The sequence below is a fragment of the Aulonocara stuartgranti genome (assembly GCF_965226115.1).
Source record: "Aulonocara stuartgranti genome assembly, chromosome: 15".
NCBI classification, from domain to species: domain Eukaryota; kingdom Metazoa; phylum Chordata; class Actinopteri; order Cichliformes; family Cichlidae; genus Aulonocara; species Aulonocara stuartgranti.
The window spans coordinates 29,908,487-29,922,341 of NC_138951.1; positions in this window are offsets into that span (position 1 = coordinate 29,908,487).

Below are 13,855 nucleotides of genomic sequence, written 5' to 3' on the forward strand. Positions count from 1 at the left end.
ATACTGTGACATTACAGGAAAATATCAATATGACAAATTAACCTCAAACACTTTATGTTAGAGGAGTATGATGCACAAAAGCAATTCAAAAAGAAAAAAGTATTTGACAAAAATCTTTGATTATTTTAAGAGTCAGTATTTAGGCAGGTAGATGAGTCTACTGTAAGTCTCATGGAATCCCTTGACCATGCACCAGCACATTTTCAGTTTCTATAACCAGGGACAGCACAATATTTCCACAATACAGGGCAATAAAATTATGCAATCACCACTTTGCTTGCTGAATAATCTACATGGCAAATCAGCCTCAGAGGAAAAAAATTCTAATTTTACTGCAAGTCATTGATCTTGTACGTCAAGTAACTAAGTCATAAGAATAGGGTGTTGTTGGCCCCGTTCATCAAACCTGGTAATTACAAGTTTCATATTTTATGTTAAACTTCAACATTTTGCAGGAAATCAAATGAAAGTGAGGTTATTTGGGTAAATTGGGGCCCCTTAAGTTTCTTTTTGTGAAGTATCTCTCTCTCCCTCTCTCTCTCTGTCTATCTATCTATCTATCAGAAAGCTATTTTTTGCTACTGTTTCTCTGTCCACATCCATACAGTGCTGTCAGCTGAGGGTGTATAACTTGCTTAAAATGTCTAGAACAAGGACCAATATTGAGTAGAATAATGCATACATTTGGCTGATTGTTAGAGTTAATATAAATGTGTAAGCAGAGGATTCTGGTTAGTTTTTACCAAAGTCTAAGACTACTGTGTCTTAAAAGATGACACCACTTAGATTAAGAAGGCATATATTCTTTAGATTGATGTGGGCTATGCAGTCATGATGTTAGCAGAATCAGATCTTCTTCAAATCAAAGACTATTTTAGATTTTTTTGTGTGCAGCTAGATCTACATTAAACTACTGTGTAAGACTTGCAGTAACAAACTAACTGTTTAAACAAAACTCTGTGAGTTACAATAACAGAATAAATGTAAAAACTAAAAGCTAAAAGCTAAAAAAGTAGCTTATGAACAATTTTTCAAGTTATTAAACTGGTAACTTCAGCTATACAGAAAGCTTTGATCAGGAAACATTAGCTTGACTAATTTGTAAGAAGAAGAATGTGTTATTTGGCTTTAGAAATACGCATAGTATGTGAGGTAACATAACAATATCATGGTTTCCTTATCATCAGTGATGGCTTTCAATTTATGCTATCAGAGTATGATGTTTTTTCTTAAACTGGGTGGTGTTCTCTTTTAAGTGTTGTTAAGCGCCTGTTAGTGATGTAAATCTGTGCTTTTTACATAGGGGGTGTCATTGCCTTACATATATTTTTCAATATTCAAGTGCAGATGTTGATATTGTTAATGTGGAGTCTTTTTCTTAGATTGTGACTGCATTTCATACATCTTTAGAACCAGGTGTAGTAAAGATACACTGTGATGAGATGACAATGCTGTCAAGTAGATTTTAAAGTGCTTTTCGTTCTTATTGACCTTTCATACATCGGACATACAACAATAAAAGTAAGAGACAAAAATACACGTTTGTGCCCAAAAAGGCTGTAAGAATGGGCACAATCCCCTTGCCACCACCTGGAGTCACTGCTAAACATTTTCTATTTTATGTAAATGCTAACATCACCCAGATATTAGATCAGTGTACAGCTTTGCATGGCTTTACATTTTGGGTGCATTCCTTAAAAAAGACCAGGAAGTTACAAGCTCTAGCCTTATGTTGCTTGTTTTTCTTGTTGCCTTGCTAGGTGTTGGCAGAGCTTTAATTCTCTTTTGCTAATTTATGCCTCTTGCCAAGCAGCTGGAAGATTTAACTTCATTTGACTGCAGCAACAGAGAAAGAAATCAAGGGAGGAAAAGAGCAGAAGCAGGAATGAGGAAGATGTTTGAGGGAGGAAGAGGTAGAGAAAAAAAACGGATGCAGGCAAAACAGGAGGTAAGCTCTTATTTGAATTTGAGAAGATTTGTGCAGCAGGAATGATGGGAAGGTTTCCGGTGAAGGGAAATGTTATATGAATCCAGGGTGATTGCAGTGCTTTGAAAAATGTTCCCTTTGAGTGCTTTGCTGGTGTAATGAGACTTACCGGCTTAGTTTACTCACAGAGCTTCAAAAGTTCCTGCCTGCGGTGACAAATGCAGATATTTCTTGCTTCAGAGGAAACTGATTCTATCTTGCGAACACAGATCTTTGTAAGTACTCTTTCCTGAAAAGAAAATGGTATTACAACAAGGCGTCAGAATAGTCACATAAATAGTGTTCCATTTCATCGAAAAGAGAAAAGGTATGCTGGGACAAAGCACTCAGGTGACTTAAATCTCTGAACTTGCAACCAAAAACTTTATGTTCACTCTCAGATGGCATGACACTAAATAATTTATTAATTTTATCTCAGAATTAGATTGGGGTTTTACTTCAGTGACATGGTGGTGAAGCAAGAAGGTTTAGGATTCAAACCCATTGGCCAACCTGGGATTTTTTTCATGTTCTCCGTGTTTTGTGCAGGCTCTCTGTTCCTTCGTACTTCCCACAATTTTTGTGTTTTAGATTAACTTTTCTATAATTGAATGGTTCTTCTCTGTATTGGCTGTACTCGGTCCCTTAATACAAAATTAAGGGTAGTTAAACTATCAAAGAGCTGCAAGGAATTATCTTTTCATTCAGTGATTTGAAGCACCACTTTGGGCCAAACAGAAATACCTTAGCTATCGAATAGATTACTAATGTTGTGTTGAAGCAGTCCAGTTCCATTAAGGATGTACCCTACTGACGTGAGTGGCTCTCTAGCACCATCAAAGGATCATGCCACCAGGTCTTCAGTCATAGGACTCATATCATTTCCAGTAAAACTATATTAATGACTTTAGGTGATCAACAAATGTTTCAGTACATATGTGTATTATCATCTATCAAACTCCACACTAGATGGTTAGATAGCTTTAGATAATCAGCCATTACCACTGTTCACGTGCTGTCACGCTCATATTAGCAAAACACCATTGTGTTGCTGCCTGATGAATCTAGTAGCAGAATTTTCTTGTTTATTTTGCTCTGTGGACCTAACCACCACTGGAACCACTGAGGGTATAGGACCCCAGGAAACCTCAATTCATTAACATCTTTCAGTAGATTGAATAGTAATTTGTTAACACTGTGATGTCTAAGTTAGTCATCAGTGGTAACCCTAAGCCAGTCTTGGCAGTCAGAAGACAAAGAATGTAATAATTAGTTCATCAAAAGTTATTTATACTAAGTCATTAAGTATTACATTAAGTAAGACAGTTAGAGCTGTCATTGATGATGACTTAGACCTCACAGGTGGTTATTTCACAAATTCTACCAAAAATAGGTTGGATCTTTGCAAAGATATGTCAAAGGCAGCAGAATGCTACTTATTGACCTCGATATATCAAACTGCTGGAGTGCCCTTTTAAGGCTCATTAAATTACTTTTTTTTTTTTGCATTGGGACGTGAGGCTTCAGTTAGAGGGACAGTTTTTCTTCTAAATGTCTGTTATATACAGGCTGAAGAGAAAATCTATGTCAATTGATACTGGGGTTTTTACTGTATACGGCAACATCACAGTAGCATTTTGTAATCCCCTCCCATTTTACTTCCTGAGCTGACAGAGGCTGGCAGTAGGAGTGGCTGCTGTCGTGTTGTGCTCCATTGCAGCGTTGTTGCGCCAAGCTGCCTTGGCTGGGGTTATTTTTGGCTCACACCTAGTTTTAATCCTGTCGTGATTCTCCTACGGATTATTCCTGCTTCCTCTCCCATCCACACCATCTCCCGCTTCTACTTTCACCCCACCTCCTCTCTTTCTCACCTCCTCTTCTCCCTCTCTCTTTTGCACTTTCTCACCCTCTCCTCCTGTGTGTCTTCTTTTAACACCACCACCAGTCTTCCTCTGTATGTATCTGTGTCATCATTAATATAATATCTTCAGCCATGCTGCTGACCAGTCGCGTCAATGATTAATTCATTCATTAGGTTTTATACATGCTGTTGTCCCTATACACTCCAAATATACAAAGAAAAAACATTATTAGTAATCCTGTTAACACCACTGTTTGCTGTGTAGTGTGTCCCTTCACTCTCTCCTTTCTCCTATAGATGAATATATGTTTGACACAACAGAGACAGAAAGTCTGCTGGAATAAGTGACTGCACTGTGAAATGAATTAGTGTTTTGGTGTGTTTGGGGTTGGCTGCAGTTTGTGACTATCACTGTGCAAAGTTGTTAACAACTGACAGACTGATAAAAGTGTTTCTCTTGTAGAAAAAGACTGTGAGGTTTTTGTGTTTTGTTTTTTTTTAACATAAATGAATGCTCCTTGAAACGTCCTGTTATGTTACCCGAGCATTAGTGCCTATGGAACCTGGTCTGTGGCGCTGCCGACACACACCAACAGTGGAAGTCAAAGCTGTTTTAACCCTCCATGATGACTGCAATCCCAAAGAGTTTTGGGGGAAAAATTCTGGCCTTGGTTTTTACTCTTGAACTCTGCTAGAATAGATTTGCACAATTCACAGTTCAAAATAATTATGTATTTTATGCTTTAATCTGTCCTCAGTTCATCCTCTGTACAAGATAACTTAATTACTTACCTTAATCTGATTGGAGTTTTGAAACACATATATGTAGGGCTTCTGTCCTCATGCCTCAGATGACCATGTGAACAAATCATCTCTGTTTGACAGCATTTAGATTTAGAGTATTTAGATAAGTCTGGGTTTTTGGTTCAGGCTGGTATTCTCACACGGACCATGTCTTTAATGCGCACGTGACAGAAAAATAAAGATAAAGCATAATAGGGCCACTCTAAAAAAGCAGCACACATTATGAATCAGGTGCTATAGGCAAGGTGTTTGGATAAAATAACTGTGTTTCTGTTTAAAAACTTGTTTTGCTAGGTTACTCTTTAGCATGAAAGAGGGAATTACAAAGGAAATATCTGCTTTCAAAAATCTGGCTGACTTAGTTTTGATAGACCGGTTGTTGGAGTGGCTGGTAGGTAAATTTGGAGGTCTGCTATATACAGAGTTTCGAGCTGAACCAAATGAATCTAAAATTTTGCCTAGGACATTTAGAAAGGAGTCTCAGTGACCTTTGCACACATGTTTCGAGTCTCTGATAGAAGTAAATGTTCTTTGAACACGTTACCCAGTAAGCATTAAACTATGTACATTATATCAGCTTGCGTGTTTTCCGTGACTTGTGTGACTTAAATGCAGCTTACCTCTCAGATAACACAAACCTTCCCGGCAGCAGAAAAAGGAACAAGTAGTCTTCCATAAATGCAGACATATAGGTGTACCGCTGTCGACAAAACTCTAGTTAGCCATGTCAGCTGTGACTAAAAATAGACAGACAAACTTTTAATTTTTTTTAGCTTTTTTGTGGTATGTCAAAATGATATTACCCGGGCCAAAATATTATCCTGAATCCTTTTCCAAAAGTCTTTCACACTAACTGATGGAGCGCACACACCACATTTGCAGCCCAGCTCTGGCACTGACAGCCGATTTTAAAATGCTCTGGACATGAACAGAAGGATTTTGGATAGACTTTGAGCCCAGGCTTGCATACTGTACACGTGTCTCTTGTAGCTGAGGAGCTGAACAACACTGATCAGACCAGCTAAAACTACAACCGTTAGTAAGAGGACAATGTACGGGAATGTCTCAGTTTCAATTTATTAGAAGACATATGCTTTTGAATGCTCTGAATATTTTAAATGTAAACTCCTTTTCTACTGCCTGCTGTTGACTCTATAAATAGTATGCATATGATGAACTTTTTTTACTTGACAAAAAAGATTTTCATTAAAAAAGCTTTTGTCTATGAGTAGCCTGCGTCTTTTTTGTTGTCTGCATTATTTTTAAAGTCAAGGTCAGAAAAAAATGTCATACTTTAGTGTTTTAGTCGTTTATTCTTATGATTAATTGTTAGAGAAGTCCAGTATTTTTATGTTTTTTCTTTTTTAATATGATACAAAATGGAGAACTCAGTTTGCTAATAATGTAAAAATACTTTTTTTAATTAGTTAGCCATAGCATTATAATTGTAGTCAGATTTTTCAGTCTTTGATGACACACTTAACTGCAACATCGGTCAATGAGTAAATGTTATAGATAATTAGATTAAAAATAGATAGTAATAGATGATTAATAATAAAAAAAAACATGCTGCTTAAATGGGGAGGTTGGTATCTTCCTGTGTGTCACGGCAGTGGAACGGACTCAGGCGCAGACTGAGAAAGCAGGGTTCAAACAGTTCTTTATCAATCACACTGGTGCGCTATATACACGTGAAGGGGGGGAAACATCAGGGTCTCGGGGTTCAACAAGTTGGGGAAACACACGCCTTCATACTCGCTCCGCTCCTCGTCCAAACAATCTCCACACAAGCAGATCCACTCTCACTCACGGGGTCCAGGGGTCACAAAGAGGGTAGATCCAGATAAACCTATTTACAGAGACGAGGATTAATCCGAGGCAAGCACGGGGACAACAGAATCGTTATAGAGCCAGGCAGTACTAACAAGAGTTACTTAATATTCCAGCAACGAGTAGCTCAGAGCCCCTGCCTTAAGCACAGCCAGCGATCAACTGCAAATCACCGGTGATCAGCTGCAGGTGCGTAGGCCAAAGGCGGGAGCCCAATCTGAGCTCCGCCCAGGCCAGGGGTTGGCAACCTGCGGATTTGCAGCTGCCAGTGTTTTCTTTTGCATGGAAACCAGGTCCAAATGGCTCTTTGGGTCTTAAAGGTCGCTGACCCCTGGCCCAGGCAGACAGGCAAGAGAGAGAGAGCAAGGCAAGGAGAGCAGAGAGAGCAAAACAACAAACACTTGTGGCCACACTGGGCTGGCCGGGGAGGCACATGGACCATGACACTGTGTGTTTTCGTGTTTTATGTGTGAACACTGTTGCTTGACTAATCTGTCTTTATTAGCAAGATAGGTCCTGAGTGGCTGGTGTCCTTTTGCCCTTTAGCTCAGTGTTGCAGTCTCAGAAGCAGAATAAACAACCCTGACAGCACTTCACAAAGAAACTGAGTTGAATTAGAAAGGTGAGTCAAAGTCAAACATGCACCAGTGGCCCTCGCCTACAGAAAAGATACTGGCCTGAACAAATTAGTCAGAAACAGGCTGTGTGCTGTGGGATAGCAGTGGTGGGGGGTGGTGAGGTGGGCTGGGGGGACAAACAGCAAAAGATACTTGGAAAGGAAAAGACAATATAAGCTTTTTTTAAAAGTACTTCACTAAAAAAAAGGACTGGCTGCAAAGACCACTTAAATAAATGAACCAAATTCCCCAGTGTGCCTTTAAGGGGGCAGGATGCCAAGCCTATTGTTACTGCTTTAATGCCGTTTATTGATTAGGTGCATATTTACATCAAGGTGAACTCTCGGAGAGATTACAAGCTGCTCTAAAGTGGACCTTACATTCAGTGCCTTTCTTCTCTTTTTTGGTGGCAGAAAGAGGTTTCTGATGTCATGACAGGAAACTCTGAGATAATGAATAATACAGGTAAGCATGGGGGATGTGAAAGGTTTGGAAGCAGATGTGGCACAATTAGAGCAGAATATCGAGGGGACAAGAGAGTAATTGTAACTGTAAATGGCTACTCTGGAGACACATAACCTCAGTAGAGTTTTCTCTCTGTGTCTTCTTTGAGCAAACTGCTGATGCAGCAAGGCTCTGCCCTGCACAGATTTGCCCTGATTCTAACTGCCACACTGAGAAAGACACTCTGGTACATCTTTTCTTTGCTGCTACAATCCCAAAGGCTCAGAAACATTGCAGTCAACACTCATTGAGAAACACACTCTGAACAAATAAAGCCACACTGACAGATATTCGGTCAAGTGCAAAAAATTACAACGCCCGTCTCTGCATATTTCTCTCTGCTGGAGGGAGCATTGCTGTGACTTTGCAGCAAGCCTTGCTTGCTCACTCAGGTGATGCTTCACAAGATCATTGCTTTCTGTTTGCCAGGTCCCTAATCGGGTTCTCTATAGTCTGTCACATTGTATACAAACAGCAATGCTGCAGGTGATACAGAAGCGATACAGAGATGCCACTAGTAAAACCACAGGAATTACCCGGTACAAAAACAGGATGTTGTAGCGTTAGGGGACATGTGGATATACATCTGCAGGTTCGACTCACTCTGGCAAATTTCTTTTTATTGTCCCATAAGAAATATTTATGAACTTTTTAACCCTCTGAGGTCTGAATCATTACCAGCGATGGCTCCAACACAAAACCTAGTGTTGCCATTTTTGTTGTTGCACCTCCCTTAACTTAGATAGTTAAGTGCATGCTGATGCTTTGTGTTACAATAATTGTGAGGTCTGCATTTATTTGAGTGCTCATTAAAGTCTGGCAAAAAACACGAACCATCTTAACACATTGTTTGCACAGGGGAGAAGCAGATCCACACAAATACTTGGTAATGTCAACACTCCAGACTCAAGACATCTTGAATCTATACATGTCTATGAGTGTGTCTCCTTTGCCTGTCTCTACAGTCATTCATCCAATGGACTTTAGTCTGCAGCTGTACTGCCCAAGTAAGTGCACTTTCATCCTGAATTGATGTCTGTTTGCATAACTCTGTGGCTGTGCATACAGAGAGACTGAGAATTCAACCATAAAGGAGGCTGCAGGGGATTCCATGCAGAATTGACTCTACTGGTTCAGTGGAGATGTAGCTGATGGATGTTTTTGACTCATGATTGTGTCAGTTTTCTGTGTAATTAGTACTAAATTAAATTTTAATTAATCACAACCACCTAACTGGGCAATAATTGGTTTTCACATGAAAACAGTGGGCCAGTTAAAATAAAATATTACTGTGTTTATATAAATTACACTGAAGGTACGTTGTCTTGCACAACGTGCTTTCCCTCTCTAAATATCTCTCTTTTTTTTTTTTTTAGCTTCTAAGCTTATTTCTTTCCCAAAAAGGCAAAGTAATGAATAAACTGAAAGGGAAAAAAACACAAAAGTCCATCTTGGGTGTCAGATGTCACAGCCCCACAGTTTCTGCTTGCAGACAAAGAGCCAAAGAGGATGAACAACTCCAGGCTCAAACGACATTCTTTTGATCAGTGATTCATCTTTAACACAGAGCAGTGTGGAATCCTTCATAGGCTTTTCTGCAATACATGCCTCTAGCAGGAGTACATTATATTATCCACTATCTGTATCTGCATCTTTAGTATCAACTGGCAGGTTGTCTCTATATCTTGTATGTTGGACAGTTCCCACAGGACATAGCTGACAGGAAGCTTGATAAGATAAAAAATGTTATGATAAATCCATCAACTGTGAAAGCAAAGAAATTAAAGACTGCCATCTGGTGGTGAGGATGAAAATTAACCTGGGGAAAAAGGTTGAAAGCAATAATGAACATTTGCTTCGTTGGACAGCTAGGCACAAATTTGTCTTTAGGATAAAACTGTATAAATAGCTGCTTCCGGATTCTTCCTGATTTAAACAGAACCGGTATCAAGAGGGAGCCCCACTGAAAGAAATCACAGGAAAATGTCTTTTTTTCTTTTTTTAGAAATGATGATATATTTTAACTTTTTCTCCCACCAAGTCTCTTATGTTAATTTGACCATTATATTGATCAAAATTTCAATTTAGCTTTACCCATGGGTCCAGACTTTGCATAAAGAGGTGGGTGTCAGGATAACCCTACTCTGAAACTTATCATTAGCATGTTAACTCTATGATGTGATGACCCAGCCCTATGGAATCATGTTAACAATGCATTAAAATTTAGTTTAAGGTCCTCAAAGAGAAATTAGTGATTTATTGGTTTAAAATTGACAAAAAGCCTTATAAGTTAAAAGTATGATTCGAGTGTGTGTGTACTGTCAACATATAGAAATAACTGTATAAAGATTTAAATATCATGTCACATTTGATCTCTGACCTCTCCTCCATTTATCCTTCAAGCTCAGGTCCTCTACCAGAGGCCTAGGAGCTTGAGGGTCCTGCGCAGTATCTTTGCTGTTCCTAGGGCCGCACTGTTCTGGCCAGAGATGTTGGATGTTGTTCCTGGGATCTGCTGAAGCCACTTGTCTATATATGCCTTTAGCTTGGGGGTCATTGCACAGAGTGCCCCTCCACATCTTCTCGAGTTCTTCTTCTCCCGCTCGTGTTCCTTCTTCCTGATGTTACTGTCACTCAGTATAGCTACATCTGTCACTACGGCCGCCTTCCTCTGCTTGTCGATTCCTCTACTTGTTTGTTAGCCATCACCATTTTGTCCATCTGTATCTGGAAGTCTCACAGGATCTTAGCTCGGTCATTCTCGACCACCCTAGGGGACGTCTCACATTGTGACCTCAGGATCCTGTATACTTAATGAAAAGGTGTGTCCAAATTTTTGGCTGGTATATAATCACCTTTTATGACTAATCACTGACTATCCATCCATCTATCCATCCATTTTCTTCTTCCCCGCTTATCCGGGCACGGTTCACGGGGGCAGCAGCCCAAGCAGAGAAGCCCAGACCTCCTCTACCCAGCCACCTCCTCCAGCTTATCCGGGGGAACACCAAGGCACCTGCTGGAGAGATATCTCTCCAGCAGGTCCTGGGTCTGCCCGGGGCCTCCTCCCGGTGGAACATGCCCGGAAAACCTCGCCCAGGAGGCGCCCAGGGGGCATGCTTGTCAGATGCTCAAACCACCTCAACTGGCTCTACACTGAACCCTACCTCTAAGGGAGAGGCCAGCTACCCTTCGGAGGAAACCCATTTCCACCGCTTGTATTCGCGATCTCGTTCTTTCGGTCACTACCCACAGCTCCTGGCCATAGGTGAGGGTAGGGACGTAGATTGACCAGTAAATTCAGAGCTTCGCTTTTACACTCCGCTCTCTCTTCACCACAACAGACTGGTACAGCATCCGCATCACTGCAGCTGCTGCACCAATCCGTCTGTCGATCTCCCGCTCCCTTCTCCCATCACTCGTGAACAAGACCCCCAAACTCCTCCACTTGGGGCAGGGTCTTGTCCCTGACCCGGAGTGGGCACTCAACCCTTTTCCGGTTGAGGACTATGGCCTCAAATTTGGAGGTGCTGATTCTCAATCCCACCGCTTCACGCTCGGCTGCAAACCGTTCCAAGGCAAGCTGGAGGCGATCACCGGATGAAGCCAACAGGACCACATCATCTGCGAAAAGCAGAGATGAGATCCTGAGACCACCGAAGTGAAAGCATTCTGGCACTTGGCTATGCCTAGCAATTCTGTCCATAAAAATTATGAACAGAATCGGTGACAAAGGGCAGCCCATCACCCACCAGGAATGAGTCTGACTTACTGCCAGCTATGCAGACCAAACTCTTGCAACGGTCGTATAAGGACTGAATGGCCCGTAGCAATGGGCCAGACACCCCATACTCCCAGAGCACCCCCCACAGGACCCTCCGAGGGACACGGTTGAATGTCTTCTCCGAGTCCACAAAACACACGTAGACTGGTTGGGCAAACTCCCATGCGCCCTCGAGTATCCTTGAGAGGATAAAGAGCTGGTCCAGGGTTCCACTACCAGGACGAAAACCGGATTGTTCCTCCTGTATCTGAGGTTCGACTAATGGACGAACTCTCCTCTCCAGAACCCTGGCATAGACTTTCCCAGGGAGGCTGAGGAGTGTGATTTCCCTGTAGTTGAAACACACCCTTCGGTCCCCTTTCTTAAAGATGGGGACCACCACCCCGGTCTGCCAGTCCAGGGGTACTGTCCCTGATCTCCAAGCAACATTGCAGAGTGTCAACCAAGACAGCCCTACAACATCCGGAGCCTTCAGGAACACGGGGCGGACCTCATCCACCCCAGGGGCTCTGCCACCAAGGTGTTGTTTTACTGCATCTGTGACCTCGCCCCCAGAGATTGGCAGATCATCCCCTTCATCCTGTGAGATTATTCTGTTATCATATGTTATCTTATATCTGTAGTTAAAGTAGTTGAATTATGATAACAGCTGTAGGACATATAATTTCCTTTAGTCTAGATTGTGTGCGATGTATGTAGCTTAGTTCTCATTATACTTTTGGGTTAAAAGAACATATTCATTTTGTAGTTCATTAGATAAGCGTGCATCACTCTGTATCCTTGATCTGCTGTGAATGTCTCACACTGTGTTCTTGACATGTTTTACGGCTGAATCATGAAAAGAAAGGTTGTATGCAGGAGACTCTGTGTCTAGGACAGGGGAGACAGACCACATTCCATACCCCCACCTTTACAGAGAGCAGAAAGACAGGGAGCCGAGGTCATAACTTAGGCGCCGTGACAGAAAAAGAATGTGAATGTTTAGGCTTTTATTACTAGGTGGGGGCCACTAAAGGCTATAAAAGCTTGAGTAACCCTCCACCATGTTGAGAAATGCGGCTAACCCTCTGTCAGCATCTCTCCCGTCCGGACGTTCTAATGCTCTTAAGTGTTGAATTGTATGGAAATAAATGATTGTTGATTGAGCATTTATACATTGTCCTTCCTTCAGCCCAAAGATTAAAAGAATTGGGAGATTTCAACAACTTGGTGCTGTGACCGGGATCTTTGGTGTGCTGAGGAGGGGCAGATTTGGCCTGCGGTGAGATCACGAGGCGAGGCGAACAGAGGACCGGTCCAAATATAAAAAGGTAAGCACAGCCTGTTGTATTATAAATACCAAATGTGCATATTGGGCTTTCCAAATTAATCTGTTCGCTGAGTTACAATCCCCAGACTCTGCTTCCGCCACGGAAGACGTGACAGTGGGATTGAGGAGGTCCTCGAAGTATTCCTTCCACCGCCTGACGATTTTCTCAGTCGAAGTCAGCAACACTCCACCCGCACTATAAACAGTGCAGGTAGAACACTGCTTTCCCCTCCTGAGTCACCTGACGGTTTGCCAGAATCTCTTCGAAGCAGTCCGAAAGTCTTTTTCCATGGCCTCTCCGAACTCCTCCCTAGGGATGGGTACCGGTGTCCGGTGGTTCTGACATAAACGGTAGTAACCAGACCGAAAAGCAGCGCACATTTCGGTGCTTTATTTCGGTGCTTTTTTTTCCTGAGCTGTGATACACTTTTAGCCAATCGTTTTATGTTTCCGAGGATAGTAGGCGGGGCCAGGTACGTACGTTCTGTTAGCGCAGAGCTACAGATTAAAAATGTCCAAGGCCAAGCGGTTAAAAGTCTGGCTGTACTTCACAGCAAAATATGCAAACTCAGCAGCCTGCAACAAGTGCTTTAAGCTGATACTGTGATACTGTCAAAGGAGGTAACACCTCGAATCTCATGAAACACCTGGCGACGCATAGCGTTTTTTTAAAAGCCGAGAAATGCGCCGTATTTGATGGCAGCAGCAGCCGTTCTTCTCTGCGTGAGTAGCTTAATGTTGTTCTTGTGTGATTTACGTTGAGTAGGCTAACCACGTTATTACATTAATGCATGTAAGGTGAACTAGCAAACATCATCATAGCTACATGCGGCTGTCTTCTTGTTTGATGGCAGATACTCCCTTCACCCTGGCCAAAAAGGCTAAAATGACCAAAGAAAAAGTGGAAAACAGTTAAACATGAGAGGTTTTTGGACAAAGTTTGTGTTTTTTCCATTGTTTAAGCACTGCTTCCAGCCAAGAGTGATACCATATATGCCCCATAGCTGCAGAAAAGGCTAACATTGTTATCTTTTTACAAAAAAACAGCTGAACATGAGAGGTTTTTGGACCAATTTTGTGTTCTCCATTCTTTAAGCACCGGTTTGAGCACCGTTTGAGCACCAGCACCGTTTCAAAAGTACCAATTTGGCACCGGTATCGGATAAAACCTAAACGATAC